The following is a 6,000-nucleotide window of genomic DNA, read 5'->3' on the forward strand; positions in this document are numbered from 1 at the left end:
CCACCTGCCAATAAGAAGTTAAGACATGAAGGTCAGTCAATGATGGACTGTCATTTCTCTTTGCTTATTTGAGCTGTTCTTGGTCTTCTACCAAATAAGGGTGGTATACAGAAGACAACCAGCAAGGTAGGGCTAAGTGTGCCTTGAATTCTAAATAAAATCACTGACAATGTCAACAGCAAAGCACCCCCAAACCATCACACCACCTCCTCCATACTTCACGGTGGGAACCACACATGCCGGAGATCATCCGTTCACCTACTCTGCGTCTCACAAAGACACGACTGTTGGAACCAAAAATCTCTCATTTGTACTCATCAGACCAAAGGACTGATTTCTACCGGTCTAATGTCCATTCCTTGTGTTTCTTGGACCAAGCAAGTCTCTTCTTATTGGTGTCCTTTAGTAGTGGTTTCTTTGCAGCAGTTCGACCATGAAGGCCTGCTTCACGCAGTCTCCTCTGAACAGTTGATGTAGAGATGTGTCCGTTACTTGAACACTGAAGCATTTATTTGGGCTGCAATTTGTGAGGCTGGTAACCCTAATAAACGTATCCTCTGCAGCAGAGTAACTCTGGGTCTCCCTTTCCTGTGGCAGTCTTCATGAGAGCCAGTTTCATCATAGCGCCGGATGGTTTTTGCGACTGCACTTAAACTTTTTTAAAGTTCTTGAAATTTTCCGCATTGACCGACCTTCATGTCTTAAAGTAAATGGACTGTTATTTTGATTTGCTATTTTGAGCCGTTCTTGCCATAATATGGACTTGGTCTGTTACCAAATAGGGCTGTCTTCTGTATACCACCCTTACCTTGGCACAACACATTGGCTCAAACGCATTAAGGAAAGAAATTCCACAAATTAACAAGGCACACCTGTTAATGTCAATGCATTCCAGGTGGCTACCTCATTAATCTGTTTGAGAGAATGCCGAGAGTGTGCAAAGCTGTAATCAAGGCAAAGGGTGGCTACTTTGAAGAATCTCAAATATATTTTTATTTGTTTAACACCGTTTTGGTTACTACATGATTCCATGTGTTATTTCATAGTTTTGATGTCGTCACTATTATTCTACAATGTAGAAAATAGTAAAAAGAAAAACCATTGAATGAGTAGGTGTGTCCACACTTTTGACTGGTACTGAACCTCCACTGTTTATGAACAGCTACACACACACACACACACACACACACACACACACACAGCTTTAATGAACATTAATACTACCATCTCAGACACTGTTTTATGATTGTCTGCTGGCTGGTAAATGTTCACAGCAATTTCCGGTCCTGCTCTAACAAAGAGCCAGAGGCACAGGGCCAGAGGGACAACCAGAGTGAAGTGCGAGTCCACCATTATATTGACAAGGTCCGGGTGGCTGCCATGCCTCACATGACCCAACACAGGACTGGAATCTAATTTGATGAGGCAGAATAATTACTATATTGAGGCCTTCAGGGGGGGACTTCCAATCAGACAGACAGAGCATAGCATTCCGTCAGTGGGTCTTCAAGCATTATAAATCAACGTTCAGAGTAATGAACCTGTGATGTATAAAATAATAATTTAGTGAAACATGAAATTAATTAGGTACATAACAGATGTGTTCATACAACGAAAGCATTTAGCTGCCTATCTGTCCTCAATGCAAGGATGCATTTCTCACACTTGATAGCTCATCCACAAGGTAGGTTACCTTCTATAGGCCTAACATTCTGTATGACTATTTGTTGTTGGCAGACAGTGTCCAATGTTATCTACTATCAATATCTCCACAGGCTTCACATTTGACAAGAAGCTAAAAGCTACACAGTCAACTGGGTGGCATGTAGCCTAGTGGTTAACAGCGTTGTGCCAGTAACCGACGGGTTGCTAGTTTCAATCCCCGAGCTGACTAGGTGAGAGAGAGAAAAAACTGTAGATGTTCCTTTGAGCAAGACACTTAACCCTAATTGCTCTTGTAAGTTACTCTGGATAAGAGTGTCTGCTATATTACAAACATTTAACTTCCACATTTTCCTAAATTTGCTGGCAGGCTCCTGGACAAGCAACCAGGGGTACTAGCACCACTGGGGGTACTTGATTTATCCACAGGGGGTACTTGGAATGCACAGGGGGGGGGTACTTCAGGGGTACTATGGGCAGAGCAAAATTCAGTTGGTGGTACAGTAAACAAAAAAGGTTGGGAACTACTGCTATAGAGGACATTAATTTGAATGGCTTTGCATTGATATGCCTGAACTGGATAAGTTTCTCACTTTGTACTACTTCACTCCATATCACCCAGGAGATCTGCTGAACGAGTTACAAGATCAAGCCTTCCCAGTAATAAAAACCACTATCATTAAGAGAACTATGATTGATGTGTGTCTCAGCAGCATGATATACAGGTAACGCAGTGTTCTCTGTTGAGAGTATTCCAACGCGTATGCTCTTTGGTTTGACCCTAGCCTAGAAACTCGACAATGAAATTCATTGAATTCTACACCGGGCATTAATAAGTATTTGGATCACAACCTCTACAAACCAGAATGTTCAATAAAATTACATTTGAACTTCACTGGTTGTCAATGTGGTTGGTCCTTTTGCAGGTAAGAATGTAAGACATGCTGTGTGTTATACAGTCCTTTAATTAGGCCACCATCTCCTTATACAGTCAACATTATTGCTCTTGTGCTAGTACTCATTAATTCTCATGCTGTTTATCATGGACAGTACATTAATTCACACATATTCTCTGTAAAGATACACACCCATCTCATATATCCTCTGGAAGTTGCCTTATTCCTGCCAGTGAGTCCCTGGAGCACCGCTCTTTTTTACTGGTAGTGCGTAGCCAACATGAAAATACCTACATGAGACGCAAGCATACTTGCCGAGTTCGTGCACGCGTTTACATGGTTCTGCGCATGCTTCAAGTGAAAGAAATCTGAACTCACTACCTGCTGTAAAGTAAGTTAAAATATTATTGTATTCAACATTCTGGCTTGTATAGGTCGTGAGACGTGAGAGGAAACGTTCCTGATCCAACCGCTAATTTATGCCAGGCATTGAATCCAATGCAATACAACGCCGGGTCTCCAGGCTAGTTCAACCAATTATATACATAAACCCTGGATTGCTGATGCTATGTATTGGCCATTGTGAGGCTTTGAAGCAACCGGTTGGCACTCCACAGGAGCAGTCCTCCATAGGAATTAATGGAATTTTACAGTATTTCAATTAAATGTCTCAATGACAAAATTGTAATTTTTTGTATACTTTAAAATGAACATTTTAATTTGTGTGTTTATTTCACATATAATTCAAAAGTATGCATTAATGAGTATTTAATAGAATAAACGTGGCAAAAACGAATGTAGACATTAATAAATTCACTTCTATAGCTTCCAAGATGTTTTACAATGGTGATAGTTGCCAAGATGGAGGCACGGTAGCTTCAACCTAGTCATCTAGTGTATCTATTTATATAAAATCATTAAATTCAACCACTGTAATCTCAAACTGTTACGTGGATAGGCTTTCCTTTTCTCCCATTTCAATACAAATATTTTGTTGTTCAAATGAATGAGCGCCCTTCATTTATACGTGCATCGCTAGCAACCCCGGAATGACCCTGAGAACTCATTAAACATGGGGAGAGATTTTAATCTTTAAAAGTCTCTTGACTAAATAATAATAATAATTCTCTAACTGAAACAATTTTACGCTAACTTCGTAATTTATATGAGGTGAGACGCTGCTGTGGCTACATAGAAACAAACGTGTATTTGCTAAAGTTTTTATATTAAAAAGCACGAAATAAAATGTACAAGCCTTCCTTGAAAATGATTTAGTTGGTGATGACAACCTACACACGATTTCAGTCTGATAAAGACAAGTCAACAAAAGTGCACTTTTATTTTACAGGAAAATCGATCTTTCAGATGCATTTATTAATGTAACTAGATCGCAAACGTCAAAATAAAGTAAAGCTGTAGTAAATTCGTTACAAAATAAACAACCTGTTGTAACAAGTGTAAGGCGAACTAAAAGCTCCAACCCCTCAAATATAGACATTTATCCAACCCTACTCACTGAGTGAGCAGCATGCATGACCGCAAGGCAAGCTCAGATACCAGAGCTTGCCTTGCAACAACCCACAGTAGATAAAGTTTCAACAAATGCTCAATAAAACATATCCGTATCACGAATTAAACGGTGCATTGATCTAAACATAAAATCAATCTTTGACTTACTTGGTAAAAAATATCCTCTTTGTCTGGGTCGTTAAAATAGTTGACCGTGGTTGCCGGAGCTTGTCAAGTTTGTCGCTGAGGCTCACAGCATGGCGGGTGTGACCTGTGTGTGCTGCAGCGAATTCAAAAATCCTTTCTCAGCAGTGATATCAGTCGAGATAGAGAGGGGGGTGGGACAGGGAAAGGCATTATGCAAACAAGCAAGGTAGGTCTCCAGAGGGCACTGATGGCGCTTGTGAGAGAGAGTGGCACAAAGCCTGCTGTTGTTACCCATTTGATACAGTCTATATGGTTGTTACAAATAACATTATCTTTGAAAGTTATTATGATACATAGGCCTAGCAGATAATGCAGTTTATTTAACACCTTGGGAAAAAAAGATAATTGATGACAGAGGAATTTAAATGTTTTCGCAAATTCAATTTATAATAGAATAGAACAGACTCAAACCTCCAAATGTGCGTCTGCATGGACTCACTAATGTCTAGACTTTACTTTTGACCAAAACTTTGGGGGAGGGGGGGAATCCTTGGACAGCTATTCACAGACATTCTAGTGAATGGGTTGGAAAGGTCATTATTATGGGTCAAAGGTTATGCAACATTTCCTCAAATGGAGCAGTGAATCAAAAACACAGTAAAGCCAGACAAACCGTCCCTTGTCTTATGGTCCAAAGAAGGGGGTGGAGAGGGCCGAGTGCCGGGGGTTCCAACCCCAGACAACTTCAAGTGGTGGCTTGGGCTAAACACAATCACATCTTTCAGCCGTGGAGCTTCTCTACTCTTGATGAAATGTGGTTGTGAAGTGTGAACAAAGTACTGTTGAAATATATCCAGTATTCCAATAGCCTATCTAAACGAATTATTATTTTCCCCTCGTCCCTTAGTCTAACTTAAATTCCATACGCTCCATCTGTATAATGGCATAGTATTCCTACATGTCTTTTAGTTTAATGGTCAGAATATACAGTACATGTTTTCCTTCTACATTGATTTTTCAGCTATATCTTCACAACATACAGCTAAACGTAAATGTCACATTATATTTCTTCACCTTTATCTTTCAGACTTAGGTCCTTGTTTTGAGAAGATAATTGTAGTATGTTGTTGGTAAGATGTAACCCCTCTTTTACACACTATCATTGAGATATACAGTAAGTCATATAACCTAGTCCAATCACAGTCCTATCAGCCCCTGTAGTATTTAGAGCAGAGGAGGCTGGTGGGAGGAGCTATAGGAGGATGGGATCATTATAATGGCTGGAATGGAATAAATGGAATGGTATCAAACACATGTGAACCAAGTTTGACTCCGTTCCATGTATCCCATTTCAGCCATTACAATGAGCCCATCCTCCTATAGCTCCTCCCACCAGCCTCTGATCTTGCGCTTACTTTAAATGACTCCCTGTGTTAGTGGTACCGTAAGTGCTGCCCAAAATGAATATAAAAAGCAGCTGTGGTAATCTTCATTAACTATGTGTCATGTGTTGATTAAGAGAAAACAGGTGACTATGGAATGTTTGTTGGAACCAGTCCCCAAACGCAATTAAGAGTCTGCTGATTTGTACAGATGTGCATTCTAGAATCTAGATCCCTCCCATTGCCTTCTAGATTCCTCCCTGTGCATTCTAGATCTCTCCCTGTAGATTCTAGATCTATCCTCCACATATAATAATAATAATTTATTCAACTTTCATAGCGGTATTCATTACATAAAGAACCTCAAAGAGCTTTAAAACAACACAAAAAAAGGATTGGAAAGT

At 40.0% G+C, this 6,000-nt stretch overlaps 1 protein-coding gene across 1 annotated transcript in view; it reads right to left on the bottom strand.

The window, feature by feature from the left end:
• sema4d (sema domain, immunoglobulin domain (Ig), transmembrane domain (TM) and short cytoplasmic domain, (semaphorin) 4D) overlaps positions 1 to 4,343 on the bottom strand; it is a 70,975-nt gene extending 66,632 nt beyond the window's left edge. The window contains exon 1 of the mRNA XM_038989591.1: positions 4,236 to 4,343. The gene's annotated coding sequence lies outside the window, so the exon portion shown is untranslated. The remainder of the gene's footprint in view (positions 1 to 4,235) is intronic.
• Positions 4,344 to 6,000: the final 1,657 nt, after the last annotated feature.

Source organism: Salvelinus namaycush, chromosome 3, assembly GCF_016432855.1.
Source record: "Salvelinus namaycush isolate Seneca chromosome 3, SaNama_1.0, whole genome shotgun sequence".
In the NCBI taxonomy this organism is placed as follows: Eukaryota; Metazoa; Chordata; class Actinopteri; order Salmoniformes; family Salmonidae; genus Salvelinus; species Salvelinus namaycush.